Consider the following 21,482-nt stretch of genomic DNA (forward strand, 5'->3'; position numbering starts at 1 on the left):
ACTAGCTATCAGAATCCTTTGCTAGCTTAACTGCAAATTAATCACAGCATAGTATCCAAGCCTGCTATCATCCACATTAAAGTAATTACTGGCTCATTAGCAAAAAACTTCAGTTTTAATAATAAGACATTTAAAAAAAAAAAGAAATAAAAAAGTACAGTATCAACTTTCAGTACAAATTATGTCTCAACCTGAAAAACTAAAATTAGTTGCAAGACAGAAGAAACAATATAAAAATAATAAATTACTTCAATAGCTCCCTACCCAAAATCACTGTCAGTTCACTACTTCCAGAGCTTTGTAACTCCATTTAAGCACTTTAAGTTCCTAAAGGTGATGCCCACATACAACACTTAGCACTAGCTTTAATTAAGGTTTCATGTATCCCCAGATTGCCCCAAGCTAGTACTAACAGTCATCTGATGTAATGAATGCAGAAACCATGGTCTTGAACTGTCTCTACATTAATTTGGTAAAAGGTAGCAAAGGAATATAACCAGACTCTTCTAAATGTTCTTTTTGTTGCAGTCTAGAGAAAGGATTTCCATCTTCAGTAGTGATGACCATGCCTTGGAGCTTGAAAGAGTCAAGCAAGGGTGCAGGCTCTCTCCTGATCACAAATACCTTAAATTCCTGATTATTTTCAAGCATAAATTCAGTCAGATTTTAGGACTTATGTGTCTTTGAATACAGTTGTTAATAGCAAAGGAGTTCCAAAGGTTCATATCTCCCCTTTGAGATGTGTTAGTAGGGTTTTCCAGAAACAAATAATTATATAATTATACTCAAGTTGGGTCTCTGTAATTCCACATACACTGTTCTGTGCAATTATGACTTTATGAGTTTGAATATGACACCTGTCCCAGGCAATTGTATTACTGCCTGCAAAATCCTAAGAGCACTTCCTCCATCTCTGGCCATAAACTTCTTGGGACTTCACTAAGCAGCACCGCAGAGGTGTCTACTGCAAATACAGCACATTCCAACAAGCTGGGGCTTGTCAGCCTGGACAGAAGCTGTTTTTCGGTTGTCCATGGGAGATTTGGCCAGTAAATGCCAGTTTCCTTTACTATTGTGGAAGGGTATGAACATTCATAATATGGTTATACAGTTCTCATGATCAAAATAAAAAATCAGTGAAAAGACTGAAGCATTCTGAGCATAGTCGATATCTACAAAAAATGAATGAGTACTTATGGTGCTCAGTTTAATTTATCTTTTTTAGCCAAAAAAGTACTATCCAGTTAGCAGATCTAGTATAGATAGGTGGCATATACTAAAAAGCTTAGCATACTAGTTGCAATATTTCCTGAATATCCTTTTGTGGTGTTAATTCTTATAATATTCGGTGGTTTATTTCAGGCACAGCTGTAGCCATGTTTTATTATATGGAAATCATAATTTTTATTTTTGAAAATTAAGGATCTTGTTCTTATTTGCACTTTGGAAAAATGTGGTTTTTTGTAATAAGCAAGCTGCTAATAAATAAATTGAAGTGACTGAATGTATATCTCCTCTCTACTAAAATAACTGGTATAGTATTGACAAGTTCTAACAGGATATTTTTTCAGCACAGAAAGACACTTTGATCAAATGTGCCACTGAAGTCTTTACTATAGGGCATACAAGTCTAAAGACATTTATTAAAGCCTGCCTTACCTTCAAAACTGTTAGAGGACTAATCTGCCCCCATCAGGACCATCTCAGAGTACTACTCTTTTTAAACTCCCACGAGTTTGTAAAATCTAACAGATATTTTTCTTATATGTGCTTTCAACACAAAGTATAATCTGATAATCAAAATTTGAAATTTAAACTGTTTGGAAAGATTTAAGAGGTTGGGTTTTCTGTGGGCTGGGGCTTTTCCCCCTGATTTTTAGCTATGTAACAAATGCTTGCAAACAAGGTTAAGTTGATACTATGTTTTAAGAATGAACAAGTCTCTATGCAATACCAGTTTTGTTTACAAGAAAAGAGAGTTCTGAAAGGTATAAACATTTCAGTTCGTGCTCTTCCCTCAAACATTTTAATGTGTTTTTTATTAACACATTAGTTTTCGGTATTTAAGAACTAAAGGTTCCCTTTTCCATTAGTATAAAAAAAAGAAAAAGAAAGAAAACCATAATCGTATCGGTATCCCACCTAGATTAAATAAGGCCTTAAGACAGAACTCCAGTTTAGGTGAAAATTTCCTGTATTTTCAAATAAAGATGAAGAGAAAAACTTACTACTATAATTCTAAAGTAGTAGTTCTGGCTTATGTTATGATACAATCACCAAATATTTTTCCTTAAAAAATAAGCTAATATTGAGTTGAGCTCAGCTGTGCAGCTCCCTGTGTTCTAGTAACTGCAAAATTCTTCAACTTGATCAGAGACATCTTTTCTATGCAAGTTAATATATCTTACAGGATATGTTCTGACTGCATTTCTTAAGCGAGTCATTATGTAATATCTAGATGCTGCTGCTGTGGGCTATAACACATTAAGAAACTTTCAAAATCACTTAATCAAAGTGAAAAACGTAAGAGAGTTCCAGAACCCCTAATTTGGTTCACATTTTCCCTGGGAAAAGATGACAGCTTAGTATGCGTCCCAGACTTAGGTTTTGAAAACTTCTATAAAACCTAGTATGAACAGATACGTTTATTTTAGCCCACCTGACCTACTCAGTTCATTTAGAGATACAAGACAATCAAGAAGTACCACACACACAGACACAGTGAAACAGAAAACAAAAATAATTTAATTTTCTTGCATCTTATATGTGCATATGCATACAGATGCGACATTTTCAAACTGTGTTCAAATCTGCAGCTATTGATGCTCACCTAAGCCACTGAAGGCTCTTCACAAAAACGAGAGACCAACAAGGTTGAACAGACAGACCAAGAGCTCTAGAGAAATGGCAAAAAGGGACAGATCCCATTCTACAACGGTTCTACGTACAAAACTAACAAGAGTCCTAAAGGATAAGGAAATTATACTGATACAAGAGTTTACTCTCAAAATTAGTTTCAGATAGATCGTGGCAATAGTATGTAATGCTTGAGTGCCTACATCTTTGAGGATGTATTAAAGAAAACTGTTCTTTTTGATGTGTCTATGCATTGCTGTAATTGAGAACTGAATTACTTAAAACTGAACACCTAAAACTATTAATTTCCAATCCATTAACTATTAGTTACGTAGTGCATTTTACAGTGCAGAACCACTCTTCCAATTTAATACGTAACTACAGCTTTCCCTGCCATTTCCTTAAAAATATTCATCGAGTTTTCTCTTCTCCTCAGTGAGGACCATCCCTCGAATAAATTTTAAATACAAAAGTATGCATAGAAATGTAAACAAAGATGAAAAATGCAAAACCACAAGTATCCCTAGAAATTTAATTACAATTAATGTACTATAAGGACACTTTAAAAAAACATCCATTTCAGTCACAGCATCACCGAATGGTTGAGGTGAGAGGGACCTCGAGAGGTCATCTGGTCCATACCCCCCTGTTCAAGCCGGGCCACCTAGAGCAGGCTGCCCAGGACCATGTTAAGGTGGCTTTTAAATATCTCCAAAGATGGAGACTCCACAGCCTCTCTGGGTAACCTTTGCCAGTGCTCTGTCACCCTCACATTAAAAAAGTGGTTTCTGATGTTCAGAGGCAACCTCCTGCATTTCAGTTTGTGCCCGTTGTCTCTGGTCCTGTCACTGGGCACCACGGAAAAGAGCCTGGCTGTGTCCTCTCAGCGTTCTCCCTTCAGGTATTGATCTACATTGTCAAGATCCCCCCTGAGCCTTCTTATCTCCAGGCCAAACAGTCCCAGCTGTCTAAGCCTTTCCTTATAGGAGAGATGCTGCAGTCCGTTCATTATCTTCACGGACCTTCGCTGGACTCTCTCCAGTATGTCCATGCCTCCTTTGTACTAGGGAGCCCAGAACTGGACACAGTACTCCCTCCAGGTGTGATCTCCCCAGTGCTAAGCAGAAACTTTCAGTCACTTTCTAGCTCCAAGAAATTACCATTAATAATTTCCATTTTTAGCTTCCATCATGAAAGAGCTTTTTGCTTATAAAACTCTTGGAAAAACAAACCTGTGTGATTTTCTTAATTTAACTGAATATAGGAGACAAGGAATGAAGACTTCAAGATTTTAAAACGTTTTTAATAGTAGGCTGAAATGGCATTTACATGAGCTAAGAATAAACCTAGTAGCTGCGTCATCTCTGAAATAATTGGATTTAGAAGCAATTTAGCAATGTTTAAAAGAAGTATAATCACTCTGAACATAAATTTGATTCCTTAACATAGAAAGACATTGCAAGGTGTAGTTTTTGAGCTTGCAAATAAGACAAATATTTGTCTTATTATAATTATAATTAACTTACAAAGCTAATTTGGCTTTGTGGCCATTTCTATAGCAAGCAGGGATAATATTAGACTTCAAAGTCATGGTGTGCAAGGAAAACCCTACCCAATTGCTATGATCAAACTCTAAGTGTACTTACAAACATTCCTGAAATATTGAGCGAGCTGTGCTTTGGCACAGTATTTTAGAAGTTCCAATTCTAGTCCCGTAACAAACTAATGTCATTTATAAAATTAGCCAACCTTCACACGATTTATACTCTTTGCAGTGCTATTGATTTAATTTTCTCTCTGGGTTTTAACTGACGCTGTATATTCTCTCTGGACAAGTAATTGCATCCTGAAACACAGAAATTACAAAAAGTTACCAGGGTGTGTCTGCATCGTGCCGCAGAGCGCAGCCTGCGATACAGCCAATCTAAGATGGTGTATTTACTAAGTCCAGCACTGAAATTCTAGCACACACACATGTATTCCACTTTTAAAACCTGTGATGCTTATTTATGAAACAGCTATATGTTTTCCTATTCAAGAAGGCATTTAGCTGATGGGAGTTCTGTACTATGTTCTGCACATATGCTGTTCCACAGTCACAACTAAACCAGCAGCCTGAATACACACAATGAGAATTAATTGCAAATTGTTAATCAGGCAAGTGATAGCAGCTATCAAATAGTGAGGAACAGCTTCTGCTCTGTCATGCTGATGCTTGGTGACAGTGATTAGATGTTAGGAAAATCTCTGACAGAGAATTTGGCTCTTACAAGACACAATTTTGGTGAAATTAATATCTGCTCAGAATATCCTACTGTATTTTAGTAAATCCTAAAATACATAGGTCTAATCTTTAACAAACATCCCTAAAATATTAGGATGGTCCTTAAGCATGCCTCCATAAATTCACTGAGCTAGGAAGGATCAGATTTGAATTCTGCAAAAGAGATGAAGCTGTAATTCAACAAACTCACCCCATTTCTGGGCCCCTGGAGATTACTCAGTAACTTCATTTCACACTGCAAGTCTGAGCTACTATTTCCCAAATTTAGGCATAGCCCAGATGCCTAGACTGAGAAAGTTATGATCTTCCTACTAAGACTTCTCAATTTCATTTCTCTACCACTTACAAATTTTCTTCAAGACTTCAGGAAGTGTTCAGTAATTTTATTTTAAGATGGTGAGAATTCTGATTAAAAAGCATTGTGAAACTATCATCCAATGAACAATGTAGTTCTCCTCCTCACAGTACTATCAAAGGTACATGATTACTGGCTTAAAAGCTTAATAAAAGACTAATGACTAGACTAATAAAAAGTTATATAGGAACAAGCACAACAAATAGAATTCATTGCATGCTTCATTTCCAGCTAAGGTCAAGTGTCTGACAAAGTTGTTCTGAAGGAAAAGGGCAATGCTAGGCTGATATACTTGTAGAACATTTAAAATACAATTCAAAGGGAGAATAAATGCCATGAAGGCTAAGACACATAATGTATAAAATACGCCAGTTGTGATGAATGTTAACAAAGTCATTGTCAATCAAAACACTGTGAAGTTGCCAAAGTATACAGAAAAGAAGATGATGTTATATATACATATACAAATCAAGCGTAACATTTTCCCAGCAAGGCCAACACAAGGAATGTTCAATGGTGTAAAGTCAGAGCACCGGCTCTGTGCCTCTAGAGGACTGCCTGATAAAAGCCTCTGACGGGGCTCGTTAAAATAGCTTTATCACATCCCACAACTGAATTCAAACATACAGTTTAATTTATTAACATCCACAGACGAACTATCACAGAACTCTCCTGAAATTACAAGCTTAAAGAACCATATCCCTAAACTATCAAATGAAAAAAAAAATGAATTTGGAAAAGATATATAATAAATCCTCTAAGGTCATTTGTATGCAAGTGCCATTCTAATGGTGGTTTTAATCAGGCACTGGACAAAAGTTAAACGCTTTTGGAGAATGTACACTAAAAAACTACAGAGGCTCAAGCTGGTACAAAAGTTAAAATATATGACATCTTTCTTGATTAAAGCCTCCTAGATACATCAGCCTTGAAAAATGAGAGAGGAATGAGCACACCCTATTTTATCATTATAATAATATTTGGTAAAGACACTCATACAAAGCAGAGGCACATCTTTTCAAGTGTGAGATGGTACAGCACTGATAAAAATAATCTGAATAAGAAGTGTTTGAAACTTCAAAAGCTTCGCTATTGCCTGTGACATTGACTTTTCATGTTAAAAAATTGTTTAAAGTAACTGTCTTCAGTTTTTATTTATGGAAGAGAGAACTAAGATGTTCATGCTACATATCAAATGTTCAAGAGCTGAAATATCCTTAGAAAAGATACAGTTCATAAAAAGGTCACTGACAAAGTTTCCTCCTCATTTCTGTAATTCCTTTCTGAAGATCCAAATCCAATAGCTGGAAATCTGTGCAAGTTGAAGCTGTACTTATCTATTTTATTTATTTGGAATGTCTTTTCAGATCATAAAAGAGGCAAGTTTTGGAGGCCCTTGAGGATCCCTGCAGTCTTTCATCAAGCTTCCCACAGAAATGAGGTAAAGTTGATGGTTGTTATTTCTTGTAAGACAATGACTCCTACCCCATCCCAAATTCTTGAGGGCTCCTTCATACAAAGGCAAAAGATTTGCTATACTACAAGTATGTAACTTTGCAGCAATTGCTCCTCAGACCCAACAGGAAGTGGAAGCTGCTGATCTCACCTCCATGGAAGCAATAACTCCTACAGAGGTCTTGGAGGATGGGAAGAATTACCATGAATAGGGGCAAGCTGCAATCTCTCCTATGTACAAGGCAGAAACTCCTGAAGCTAAGTTGAAACCTGTACCCTACTTCTATTTTTCCAATTTCAAGCACTGTAGTCAGTAAGCTTCCAACAGGTTTGGAAGTTAGAAGATAAAAAGCGACACTCAAAGACTAGTTATCATTTGTAAAGTAGAAGACATCGAGTTCCAGGGAAATAATCTATCTTGTAGAAACTGAATGGAGAAAAACTATTTAGGTAACACCTGTGTATCTGGAAAATCTGACACTGCTGAACATGTTAAATCACAGGCTGAAGACAGGTGGAATGCTGCTGTGAAATGGGCAGCAGTTCATCATTGAAAGTGTAAACACGACAGAAGTCTGTAAGACATAACAAAAAATGTTTTTGTCCTATCCGGTACTGTAAAATGTTGGCCATGTATTTCATCCATTTTGTGTACCAGGCTTTAAACGTAAGATTTACTTTAGAACTACAAAAAAGTTTGTACCAGGAAAGATAAATTCTGGAGTAGATTACCTACTGATGTTACGAAGCACCCAGTACTGGTGGATTTTAAGTACATTATACAAGAAGCTGTCTGAACTACCATATAAATATTTGATCCTGCCTTGGGCCATCAGGATAAATAATAACTTCCCAACTTCTCTTCTAAAATATTTCTCTGTGATTCCATGTTTTCTAATGCTTTTATCTGAAAAGTACAAATGAAATCCAATGTAATAGACATTTTGAGCTGGATTTTGCATCAGCCTTCTGCTCTGAGTAGGCTGCATGGATAACATACAACTGTATGTAATCAGCTGGCTAGTCCCTGTCTGCCTAGCATTCAGAGACAAATATAAACCTATAAACGTGACTGAGTATATGCCTATTTATTTTATCTTCAGCCAGAAAATACATAACTTCATCGGTAGTGTTGGGTTTTTTTCCTTAAAATACAAGTTTCTCAAATCATGACATTGCACAAAAATGTCAGCATTCCTTGAAGAAGTTTTGTTTCCCAGAAAGCAAATAATTAATTGACTTTTAAAAAGAAAAAGTTGCAGTTTTGGTAGTTTACATTGGAAATACTCTCCAGAGTTTTGAGCAGGGAAACAGACTCTCTTTCGATCTCTCTTTTTGTTTCTCATATTCTTTCACGCTACATTGGCATTACAAGATTTCAGTAGCATTACAAGGTGTACTGTCAATGTAGCTGGGTATCCTCTAAAGCCACAGCCTTTATTTTTGGTTTATGAAATTATGGACTATGCAAGAAGAGAGAAAAGCTTTATTTCTTCCCTTATCTGTGAGAGGTTTCCAGAATCTGAAGGACTGAAGTCAACTGCTCAAACACTTATGACCAAGTATATTTCTTAAGTATAACAGGATGATTCTCAGTTGTAAACACAACACTATATTGCAACTGTTGTAAGGTCAGGCCTTCTAATCATAATGAAAGAGGCACTGATGGATCAAGATGATCTATATTAATTGCTTCAGTGCACGGTGCATTTAATCAATACACACTCTTCTTGGAAGACAAACCATCGTTTCAGTATTATTGCAACAAGGAACCAGTATCAGCGGTAGCTAATTAACTCTATGTTTACTATTGAATAGATATTTATTCTAACACTATCCCTGCAAAATGGATAATATACCATCTACACAATCAGCATTGTAAGTTGCCGCTTACCAAATAGCAGCTTGATAATGCTATTAACTTTTTCTTGGTTTTTTTTTCAGTGAGGAATTAATCTTTTAACTGACAGCATTTCTGTACGTATTCTTTGTGATGCAGCATACGTGAAAACACACCATTAATGTTTTGGGTTCTTGAAAGGAAAAACACACACACGAAAAAAAGCCTACTTTCTTCAGAATTCTTTAATTGAAAACGTCCTAACAGATTGTCAGTCTAGTAGTAATTTAAAGTGCTGTTGATTAAAGTGACTGTTGACAAAACACTGCTTAATAAGATGTTAGAAATTTACTGACACCTGTCAAATAGTTTTACGTTCCATTCCGAACAGGTCAAAACGTTCTTGCTTTTGCATTTCTAAGTACAGGGAGTTAGTTTTGAACCCGGGTAATGTAAAACATACAGTTAAATTATGAGTAGAGTTGTGGGTTTGGTTTTTTTTTATAAAACAAGGGGGTTTAGCTGAACACCCCCTGTATCTTCAGGAAGGAAAAAAGTTACTGATTCTCAAGAAGTCTGGGATGACTCAAAGACTTTAGAAATAAGAAGTGATCTTTAGAAGTCTATATTGAAATATAGAATTGCTCTATTCTATTTTACTATAAGAAAATCACCTGAATGCAAACAAAAGGTGCAACTGAAGGAAAAAATTTTGAGTCTAAATAATGTCTAAATGCTGTATAACCCTGCAAGCCAAGTAACTAAGCAAGCTATTCAAGTGTGAATCTGTATAATTTTAAGCCCTGCTAGATCATACATTTAATAAAGATTTAAAGCACTAGGGGAAAACGTGACAGTAGGTGTGCCATGTAAAGAGCTATGTCACTGTATACCCTCAGTCACATCTGTTCCCTCCTCACCTTAACCTCAACGTACTATTTTTCCTCCAGGTTACTGGAATTCTATTTTATAAAACATGCATTAGGGTCCCACCAATTCCACTGGAGGCATCACATACTCTCCCTTCCTTTGATCAACCAACCTAGAAAGAAGTGAATAACCTCAAAACAACATCACTCTTAGGTAAAAAATTTCACAACAAAGGTGAGAAAGTGCTCATTTAGCTGAGGGGTTCACGTGTGCCTTACAAGTGGCAACTAGAGGCAGAAGCAGGGAGCCATTGCTTGAAAGAGCTGGAGGTTTCAGTCTCCTCCTGCAAAGAGGATCTTCATCACCATGTAATGGAAGGCAGAGAGGGCAAAACCTACCACCTATTCACCAAACTCATCCTGCTACTTCACCTCCTCTTTCCCCTGTTTCCCAGGTAGGGAAACAAATACATAGACCTATAGAAAGACAGACTAAAAGCAATGGCTTTGAAGCAAACAACAAAGTGGGTTGATAGGTCCTAGCCACAGAGGTAGTTCTTTCATTTTCCCAATTCTGGACAGTAGGCTGGGAAGGTGGTTGCACAATATGGCATATTCCAAAAAGCAAAACAGGAAAACCCCACCTCATTACCAACACAAAGACTGAAGAATTACATAGTATATAATGTAGACCTAATTACTGAAACAGTAGCATGAAATTCTCTCTATCTTAATCATACTGCACACTCTCACAAGTTGCAGGTATATCTACTTTGTTTTATCATATTTTTTTCTTAGGCATACTAGATTTCATAGACTGCAGACCCTGGCTGTGCAGAAATCAGGGCAGCACCTAAGAGATAGTGCATGTGTGTATTCAACTGCAGCATCTTTTTAAAAACAACAATGAACTTTATTGTGTACTTGTTTCAGTTACCAGCAGGTGGATGCTGCCAGCACACAATATTCCGGAGAAACAGTCTAGATTTGTCTTTCTCCATAGACAGCATTACAACATGTGATACCTTTCATAAAGTTGCACCTCAGAATACAACAAAATAACCTCAAATCACAGAAAGAGTGGTCAGACACTGGAATAGGCTGCCCAGGGAGGTGGTGGAGTCACCATCTCTGAATGTGTTTAAGAGTCGTTTAGATGTGGTGTTAAGGGATACGGTGTAAGGGAGAACTTTGTAGAGTGGAGCTGAGGGTTGGACTCGATGATCCCAAGGGTCTTTTCCAACCTAAATGATACTATGATTCTATGATTCTATAAATCAACATGGAAAAGGATACATAGACTAGAAAGAGGGAACCATTAGATATGTAGGGTACCGCTCACTTGCTGAGCAGTAGAATATAAGTCAATAGTCAGAATGATTAAGGACATCTGGGTATCACCTGGTTAAAACCAGCTACATTGTCAAAACTCAAGACCGATGGTGACCTAAGGAAACACCTATCATACTGTTAGCAGCGTGCAATGAAGCAAAATATGATTCTATGGCTGGATCTGCTTGATATAAATCTTTTATATTGCTTCAAAAGAGTATTTTTTAAGGATTTTTCGCCTACTTATTTTAAGATAAGCAGGATTCATTTATCTCCAGCTAAAGGTAACAGAACAGCAGATCCCAGAGTCCGCTTGCTCAGGTACCACTGAAGCCACACACAGAAGAATGCATTTCTTGATCTTTTCCTCTCCTTTCTTTTAACTGCTCAGGCTGGGACTGCCACCCCACAGCCTGCTTTTCATTCTCCCAACACCCACCCACACTGGGAAACCACGTGCAGCCACACGGCGTGTCCCTCCCAGCACCACTGCTAACTCTGTGTGTGTGCAGGGGCTTTCCCTGGCCCACCTCAGCCCCCCCTGGGCAGAGAGGGGACACCTGCGCCTGCAAAACACACAGGACCAGTTGGTACAACGCACTTGGGCACACTCTAAAACAAGCCGTCTCAAAAAAAGGTCACTCCTTTCTAGTTCTTTGAAACTATGAGCAGTAACATTCATGCAAAACAGCATCATAGTAGTACTGGTTCAGTTATTTTGAAAATGTGACCATAGATTGTTAATTTACGGTACTTAGCATGTACATAGACATCTCTGCACACTGTAAAATTCCAAATCTCCATGTTCAGTTGCAATAATGCTTGTATGTGACAGATGTTACCTAGAATGTGACTTTCAGAAGATCATAATTTCAAATTGCATTACATAAGTATGTTAAAACATAAAAAAAACAAAAACAAACTGTATTTTTCCTCCATTCCAACTTAGTCCATGCATTTAGGACATTCTCCATTTAGGATAGTTCTTTTCGTCATATTATGTTTATCTTTTCTTTGGCACAATGTTTTCCTTCAATATGTTTTTATTATAACATACACTGTACTATCATTAAAAATGCTAAGTCAAAAAAACTATATTTCACTTTTAAAGTGAGAATTACATACATTTGGTAAATTTTTCCATGGGTTCTTCAACACTGATTAAGCCACACTCTACTGATAAATGCTTGTGATGTCGAATACAATGTAAATTCTTTGTTTAGAAAGTGTTACATTGAATTAAAACGCAAAGCAAAACACTACAGCCGTAATAGAAGCAAAGAACAGAACATATACAGTAACTCTTCAGTAATTAAAGACTTTTGGAGCACAACCAACAAAATTAATATTTAAAAAAAAAATCAATATTACTGCTTTCTATGCACAAACAGGGATATTTGTCAATATTGCAGACTCCATGTCTGCAGTGACTCAATGATTTCATCTGAATCATATTGTTTATCCTCTATTTAATAGAACTGTTCAAGGACTTGGAAATCAATTGGTACAGATTACCAGAAACATTTCTGTGAGAGCGTACAGTAAGCAGAATTTCTTACCAATAAAACATGTTAGGGATTTGACCCATGAATTCCTCAACTAGCAAAGCACCAGCATGACTAGCTTCAGCAGTTCCCACGGCCGTGCTTACACGGTAGGGAAAAATAGCCAGAAGACAGTACATTACTGCAACGCCTGGACAGTGAGTGTACCTTTGGCAACGCCAGCCAGGTGGCACAAATTAGGGAAGCTCCCCAGTTACTGTATCATACAGATATTAAGGGACTGGTGACAGGGTGCTTAGATGTACTTTACGTTTTACTGTAAAGCACGTAGATGAGTGATTCAATAAAAGGTTTTGGCTATTTGACTTTATTTCAAGATATACCAAAGCTATAGAACTTTTAATAACTGCTAAGTATTTCCAGTGCAGTGGATTCCTTCCTTTGCACAGAATCACATAAACTTGATCTGTGTTTCAGTTCCATGTTTAGTGTTCTTCTGATTTTCACAAATATTAGAGCCAAAATCCTTATTCATTGCAATTATTCCCATAACAAAGAGTTTATAGGAATAGTGATGACAGTCAAGTGAGTTACTGTGGTGAAGTGCTGTTCTGGTTGTTCCCACTTTGGGCAGGGATTACAAAACACCCTGCACTGTGAAGAATCAGATCCATGATCACATTTTATGGATACTGCTTACCTCTCTAATAAATCCCAAATGTTTCTTCTGGATTATTAACAAAAGTAAACTCTGAATCAAAAATAAGAAAAAGTGAAGGTGGTGAGCCACTGGAACAGGTTGCCCAGAGAAGCTGTGGATGCCCCATCCCTGGAAGTGTTCAAGGCCAGGCTGGATGGGGCTTTGAGCAGCCTGGTCTAGTGGGAGGTGTCCCTGCCCAGGGCAGGGGGGTTGGAACTAGATGATCTTTAAGGTCCTTTCCAATCCGAACCATTCTATGATTTGTTATACTAAAGCATAACGACTATAGTGATATTCACAAAAATTCTCTCTGACGGCAAGGTAACTGAAAATTTTGAGAACAAGTCAATGTATTAGTAAAATTGGTCATTTTTCCTATCATTAAAATAGCAAACCCTTTCTTACTGACTGCATGAAACAGAGCAACCACCTTGCAGTCTATATCTTAGGACATTCAAAGCCTTTAATTTTGTATTGCTGTCACCACTTAGTCATTTTGTGGCATACTGATATAAGGTGCTGTACAGTGCTAGACATTTCACTGCGCTCAGGGAAGCTTCTGGGTACGCTTTATTTCATGAAAATATCTGGCCTAGAAATAAAGACATCTCCTAAAATAAAATCCATACATTTAAATGTGAATCGTTGTTCTTAACAGGGCAAGATGTTTATAGTTAAAAATCCCCTATTATCATGCCTTCCACCTGTAGTTTGTTTCTCCAATGGATGGACACATAAGCATCTATGACTTTCATACCACTGTTTGTGTCTATGCAGCGTAGATTATAAACATACAACAGGTGATCACAACTATAAACCATGCCCCCAAGGAGATTTGTCTTATAGGTGAAAAAGAACATAAAAGAGAAACAGTATATTTATTTTCAGACCTCTGACAGGAAGTTCCTTTTAATACCATATTAAGCCTCTGCTAGGCTGCCAGAAATAAAACACAGTATGTGTTCAGATCTACAGCTTTTATTCTGTGTTTGGGCTTATTCTTAGTGGTGAATGGATTCAATATACTTTCAACCCAACCACATATATTGAACTGCTGCTAGTTTATGGTTGTCTACAGACCTCTCAAATTCGTAACAGCAAGCCTAGAGCCCAGCCTCCTCTGCTGCTGCATGCATAAAGGCAATAACAAAGAAATGATCTCTCCTGTAGAGTGTGAGAATGGAAAATTAAGAGAAAAAAAAGCATATACGATCTGCATGATCCCAAGACCCTTGTAATACAACTACAAAATAATAATTAAAAACTTCACAAAATAGTTGGATTCCATGCGTTCCATAAACTCCAAAAATATACATTCCATAGATTTTTGCTACTCTTCCACACTCTACCTGGTGTACTCAGTGGGAAATCTAGGCCTAGCCACCAAAGCAATAGCAAGCAATGATCTTGCCAGAGGAAACCGGATTCTGAAAGGAAAACTACTATCAAAACCCTAACACTTATGTCCACCTTTTGTTCCTTTACTTTTGGCACAACCACACATTGCTGTCCAGGCCAAACATTACGGAGATATAATGTCCAACCTAGCCCACTAACCTCCCTATTAACTATCTCCAGCTGTGCTGCCACACTGTGCTCCAAAGAAAGAATGTTTTTATACCTCCACTCCTCACAGCCCAAAATAGGTCCAAGCCTATTAAATAAAGCGTGTGCTAATACATAAGAGAATCCTACTTGGTTCAGATCGTATTGACTGCAACTACTGAAAAACCGATTTGGCTCCTGGCCCAGTCCACAACCTTATGCCAATGTTTTCTCTCTCATCTCAAATAGGAGTAATGGCCTCTGCTAATAGGAGACAATAAATGGCCAGCATTTGGCAAGCAAGATTTCGAATGCAGTCTATTTCGGTACTTGAAAGAAAGAGAGGACAAGCAGAACTGTTGGGGGAAGGATAGTAGGACAGCCTGACAAGAATGTACATATCTATGAAATAGTGAAGCAATCAGGCATTGCTGTATTTTTAGATACTTTCTTTTTCAAGTGCCAAAGATTCCGAATAAATCACAATGGCAAACTGAGTGGCTGAGATGGGACAGATTACAGCTGAATGCTGCACGGATCAAATATTCAGCTCCAACCTAAAGCATGAGTTCTAAGTGTCTTATCTGATACACTGTAAAAGCCTTCCAAGACACACACTAGCTACGTCTCTTACAGCTACATTAACTGCTAGATACCGTATTTACCTCTATATACTTCATAACATCTAAAAACACCTGGAAAGAGTCAGTTCTCTAAGCCCAATATACCTGAACCTTGTCCAGATGTTCAGTTATTTATGTATCAACTCTCTGACCATGGGTAGTAACTTTGAAACAGAATAACAAGAAAGCAAGCTGTGTTTTGTGCAAATTTATAATTATATTTGGATTTATATTGATATAAAATTGATATTGATGGAAAGACAAGCATTCATATCAAATACAACTCCGTATGTACTAGAATTTTGCATATAATTACTGCTTCACGTGCTCCCTGAACACAGGAATTGGAGATAGAGGCAGAGACCAAATTTTACACAGAGGCTTACGCCACCGTTAATTCTCTCAAAACTTCAGTTATTTCCTCCACCCTGCAAGATCAGGACATATATTTTACCTTAAAATATTTGCATCTATTTGCACATGCATTATAAAGATACTTCCTTTATTAGATCACGAGTCCATTTCATTTATTCCTTCCCTTGTGCATTTGCAACTTTCACTGAAACGTGTGGCATTTGGAAGCAGCGTTTCCAGCTGACTGTAGCTCCTCAACAAGAACATGTCTGTGTTACAGAAGGCTCAGGGCAGAGACAGAGGATCCACTGGGATACAGGTGCACAAGATAAAATGGCCAGAAGGTGTCTCACATCTAAGGAGACACGAAGAGTGTTTAGGGACAACAGACCATTAGCAGAAAAAGTGACACTGACTCTTGACTGACAGCACATCCTATGGATGGAGCTCCTAGACGAACCAAAGCTTTTGCACCGATACAAGTATTGGTGCAAATCACTTGGGAGAGTCACAGCTGGTGAAGGAACCTACTAGGGGAAGTGCCCTACTGGACCTACTGTTTGTTAACAGAGAAGGTCTTGTGGGGGATGTAAAGGTTGGAGGTCGTCTTGGGCAGAGTGACCATGAAATGATAGAGTTTTCAATTCTTGGTGAAGGGAGGCGGAGAGCCAGCAAAACTGCCACCTTGGATTTCCGAAGGGCAGACTTTAGCCTGTTTAGGAGCATGGTTGAGAGTGTCCCTTGGGAGGCAGTTTTGAAGAGCAAAGGTGCCCAGGAAAGCTGGTCATACTTCAAGCAGGTGCTCTTAGAAGCACAGGAGAAGGCCATCCCCATGTCCCGAAAGACGAGCCGACGGGGAAGAAGGCCAGCCTGGCTAAATAGAGAGCTTTGGCTGGACCTCAGAAAAAAAAGGAAGGCTTACATTCTCTGGAAAAGGGGCTTAGCAACTTATGAGGATTATCAAGATATAACAAAGCTATGCAGGGGGAAGATTAGAAGGGCCAAAGCTCAATCAGAACTCAGCTTGGCCACTGCAGTTAAAGACAACAAGAAGAGATTTTTCCAGTATATCAACAGAAAAAGGAAAACTAGGGAAAATATAGGTCCACTGATGAATGAGACGGGTGCCCTAGTGGTGGAAGACACAGAGAAGGCAGAGTTACTGAATGCCTTCTTTTCTTCGGTCTTCACTGATAAAGCCGTCCCTCACGCATCCCATACCCTGGAGGCAAGGGGGAAGGTCTGGAGAGAGGAAGCTTTTCCCTTAGTTGAGGAGGACCGGGTCAGAGACCACTTGGCCAAGCTGGACATTCATAAATCCATGGGCCCTGACGGGATGCACCCGCGAGTGCTGAGAGAGCTGGCAGATGTTATCGCTAGACCGCTCTCCATTGTCTTTGCAAGGTCATGGGGAACAGGAGAGGTGCCTGAGGACTGGAGGAAGGCTGACATCACTCCAATCTTCAAAAAAGGCAAGAAGGAGGACCCAGGGAACTACAGGCCGGTTAGTCTCACCTCTGTCCCTGGGAAGGTAATGGAGCGACTCATTCTGGATGTTGTCTCCAAACACATAGAGGAACAGGAAGTTATTGGAAGTGGTCAGCATGGATTTACCAAGGGTAAATCATGCCTGACCAATCTGATAGCTTTCTATGATGTTATAACGGGTTGGCTGGATGAGGGGAGAGCCGTAGATGTCATCTACCTTGACCTTAGCAAGGCTTTTGACACTGTCTCCCATAACATCCTCATTAGGAAGCTGAGGAAGTATGGGCTAGACGAGGTGACAGTGAGGTGGATTGAGAGCTGGCTGAGTGACAGAACTCAGAGGGTTGTGATCAGCGGCACAGAGTCCAGTTGGAGGCCTGTAACGAGTGGTGTCCCTCAGGGGTCAATACTTGGACCAATTTTGTTCAATATATTCATTAATGACCTAGATGAGGGGACAGAGTGTATCCTCAGCAAGTTTGCTGATGATACCAAGCTGGGAGGGGTGGCCGACACTCCAGAGGGCCGTGCTGCCATCCAGAGTGACCTGGACAGGCTGGAGAGCTGGGCAGAGAAGAACCTAATGAGGTTCAACAAAAGCAAGTGTAGGGTCCTGCACCTGGGAAGGAAGAATGCCAAACACCAGTATAGGTTAGGGGCGGACATGCTGGGAAGCAGCTCTGAGGAGAAGGACCTGGGGTTCCTGGTAGACAGCAAATTATCCATGAGCCAGCAGTGTGCCCTTGTCGCCAAGAAGGCCAATGGCATCCTGGGCTGCATAGGAAAGACTGTGGCCAGTAGGTCGAGGGAGGTCATTCTCCCCCTCTACTCTGCACTGGTGAGGCCACAACTGGAGTACTGTGTCCAGTTTTGGGCTCCCCAGTTCAAGAGGGACAGGGAACTACTGGAGCGAGTCCAGCGTAGGGCAACCAAGAGCACCTCCCTTATGAGGAAAGGCTGAAAGAGCTGGGACTCTTTAGCCTGCAGAAGAGAAGGTTGAGGGGGGACCTGATTAATGTTTACAAGTATCTAAAGGGTGGGTTTAAGGAGGAGGGAGCCAGGCTCTTTTCAATGGTTCCCAGTGACAGGACAAGGGGCAATGGGCACAAGCTAGAACATAGGAAGTTCCGTTCAAATACATGGAAAAACTTCTTTACAGTGAGGGTGGCAGAGCACTGGAACAGGCTGCCCAGGGAGGTTTTGGAGTCCCCTTCTCTGGAGATTTTCAAGACCCACCTGGATGCAGCCCTGAGGGATGTGCTTTAGGCAATCCTGCTCTAGCAGGGGAGTTGGACTAGATGATGTCTAGAGGTCCCTTCCAACTCTGAAGATTCCGTGATTCCGTGATTCCGAGTCACCACCTGCTTTTCATTGTGTGAGATGAATCCCAACTAGGATATAAAGGAATTGGTCCAACACATAATAGGGTTCCAGTGTTCCTCAGTAAGACACTGTTTAATACCAGTTGTATCTCAAGGTGTGTAAGAAGCTGCTTTCTCATTTCCCTCCTCCCACCCCTTCTTTTTTTCCTGAAATTGTTTTCTAGTGCATTTTTTCCTCACTTTCATCATTTATCTTAGCATCTCTTTTCGTAAATTCCTATTTTCAGCTTTTCTCTTATGTAGTTTCTTGTCCTTCTAGCACTGCTTCTTCTTCCAAGAATGCCTAAAGCAACAAGAGCAAGCCGTTCATTAAAGGCAAAAGTGAACACTATTGCACAAGGATCTCTCAGAGGTATGGCAGAGAATACCATACTCTAAGTAAACTTAAAGCTGGATAAATACTTCTCAATAGTACTATTTGGTCCATCTTCTGCACACGATGTAGAAATGACAGCCTCTTTCCTGACATGCAGAATTTGTGACTGCCCTGTCTAATCAAAGAAAATCTTCCAACACCCATCATAAATGACTCCATGGCTTTTGTAAATATTTCTATTGTTTGAATAAGTGAGGGCGCACTGGTCAACACGATAGCCATTCTGAACTCATGATACCCTAAAGTAAAGCAACCAGTTGCTGTCATAGTGTCTTATTCATATTAGTATTCCCAACAGCTTAAGTTTGTCCTAGATACTGAACCCACAGGACACCTTGTAGTTAAACTTAACCTTACCCACACAAACTCTTTCTGATAATCTCCCTCTGCTCTTTTTGTTTTGCCAATACCCTTCATGCCTTTACCCACTAGCAGATGAGTTTTGGCTATCACTAGCACAAATACAACTTTCTCACAGGTAAGACGTTGATAAAGATTGTTTCATGGGGCAGAGGGCTGAAACAGTTCATCCTTACAGTGGCTCAGTATTTAAAAGAGAAGCATTCTGTCACTTCAAAACTCTCAGGGGTGCTCCAACTGACATTAACTCAAACGTAAAAGATGCCCTGCAAGTTGCAATAGAGTAAATGTAAGGGGAAAAGGAGCTGAAGGAAGTCATTACTTGTCAAAACGCACAAAATGTTTCCTTTGTCATTAATTTTCATCATTTAAGCTGCTTGTGTGTTACTTGGGCTTTATTTCACTTCAAAAAATTAAATGGAGGAACACTCACACTTCTGTTGGTTTAATTTTCTGACTCTCACGCACTACCATCAAATCCCTGTAACAACTCTACTGCAGGCATCACCACTTAAAAATAAATAACTTTTTAAGCATTGTTTGTATTTGAAGAGAAATAATGAGAAAAAATCCACAGAATGCTTCCTCATTAAGTAACCAACAGACAGGTACATTCAGAAATGCTGATGGCTCTGAAAATGAGTTGAAAGTTTAGGAGCCTGGGGGGAAAGAGCTACAGAAGAGAAGGGTGGAAAGGGAAGCTTAGATGAAAAAGGGTGAAACTTTTGGGAAGATGAACATACATGTGCTGTTTCATATCAGGAGGAAGGCCAGAGCACTGAAGCTAGACACTTGTTAGCTTCACATCACATCAAACTAGTGACAAGATACAAGTTGAGTGGCGATCTAACATATGTCATTCTCCAAAAGAAAGGACGTATTTTCTTTTAGCTCTGTCATTTTTATCTTTCTGTTTTCTGTTTCTGGCATAAGAACTTATTTTTGAGAAACATTTTTTCCTACGGTAACTCATGTTTCAGTTAGAATTTCTTTTTATTCTAAAACAGTGCAAAAGTGCATCTTACTACCTCTCACCATTACAAGCTTAAAATGAATTAAAGCTGTCATTAATTTCTAAAAGCTACAAGGCATGCACAGTAAGAGAGCCAAAGGGAAAACACATCTAACACACAGTTCAACTGAAAACATTTTCTATAAAAATATCATCTTGATATTTCATATTATTTGTACGACATGGATTCAGATCTTATTTCCCCAGTTTTCGTATAGACACTTTCCCGTTACTGCTAACTGTAAGATAAAACATTAAGCATCAAACTCTCTTCATGCTTCAACACCTATAGTAATGATCCATAAACCAAATTATTCCTCAATAGCAGCTGTGCAAATCCACTGTGTCTAAATTATGACCTTAGTTTTGTTTAGCCCAAACAGTCCTGCATGGTGGTTGCACAGGTGTAGCTAAGAGCCTGCCCGGTGTTTGTCACTGATGATGTATGTGTTATGGAAAAACAGGCTGACTTTCAGATCTCTAACAGAATAGAGCTGTCAGGCTGACAGTGGTATGTGGAGGGAAAAGTCTTAATTATAACTTGGGGGGGGTTGGGTCTGAAAAGCAGTGAGAAGTATCACAACATCACTTTGGCAGCTGAGTCCCTCATTGGATAATCATAATGACTAAGTGTGCATTTTTTCTGAAGCTTTAAAGAAATGCAAAGATGGATTAACAAGTGAGCTGATAGCCTAAAACTAATTGCATACTCAATTACAAAAGTTCCCTATCCCCAAAGCAAATGACCTAGTATCCTATCTGAAGGGCTACAAACCCTAACACATCAGAAAAGATGGGTTATTAAGGAAAGAGAAAAACCAAGTACAATCCAACTCCACAGTGTCTTTCAAGCAACTTGATGGTAAGGTTGCTGTTCTATACTGGCATCACACAGTTTATAAGAAATCTAGCAACACAGCAGGAAACATTAAATAGTTTTCCATCTTTTCTTAGAAAACAAGTTTCCCCTGGTTTTGATCGGCTATTTTGCAACGTTGTTCATTAACTGTCCAACTGTCCTCCGCTTAATTGGCTACCTTGAGCTGGGCACCTTCCGCAGCAACATCGCACTCAAGCAGCTTCATTTCTAAATAACTCTGTTTCCTTCCCATGCTGGGAGAAAACTCTTAGCACTCCACTAGTCAC

At 39.1% G+C, this 21,482-nt stretch overlaps 1 protein-coding gene across 2 annotated transcripts in view; it reads right to left on the reverse strand.

Annotated features, from left to right (window-relative positions):
* Nucleotides 1-21,482, reverse strand: part of KCNIP4 (potassium voltage-gated channel interacting protein 4) — a 453,265-nt gene that overhangs the window by 430,959 nt on the left and 824 nt on the right. The gene's annotated exons all lie outside the window — the stretch shown is intronic.

This window comes from Chroicocephalus ridibundus, chromosome 5 (genome assembly GCF_963924245.1).
Source record: "Chroicocephalus ridibundus chromosome 5, bChrRid1.1, whole genome shotgun sequence".
Taxonomy (NCBI): Eukaryota; Metazoa; Chordata; class Aves; order Charadriiformes; family Laridae; genus Chroicocephalus; species Chroicocephalus ridibundus.